Here is a 464-nt window from a genome sequence, read left to right on the forward strand (position 1 = left end):
CATGACAAAGAACAACTAAAGAATTTCATGATGACAAAGCCAAGACCACACAGACTACTAAATGATGTTCTAGAGAGGGAGCAAATTGATCATAGTCCCATGAATGAGAAAGGAAAGAACCCGCCAAAGTGGGCAAACAATTAAACAGAGGAGCATAAGAGGTATGCAATAGTAGTCTTTCAGTTATTCTTTTTTGTTCAGCAGCAGAATATTTTCATCAGCACACTCTACAAATGGACTTCACTTCCACCCTATGGGTCATGATTCCAGCTAAGTCTACAGGGTAGATTTCAAAGAAATAGCTTTAGCTCAGTTCCACAAGTGATGTCTAGCCACCAGTAACTGTCTCGGTCATTATGCATGTCCACAACACACTAGAACATTGTGCGATATCCTATCCTCAAACTGTTAGAAGTGCTGGTCATTTACTTGCCATTCCAGTATTTATCTTATGTTTTACTCTT

Source organism: Octodon degus, unplaced genomic scaffold, assembly GCF_000260255.1.
Source record: "Octodon degus isolate 3935 unplaced genomic scaffold, OctDeg1.0 scaffold00103, whole genome shotgun sequence".
Taxonomy (NCBI): domain Eukaryota; kingdom Metazoa; phylum Chordata; class Mammalia; order Rodentia; family Octodontidae; genus Octodon; species Octodon degus.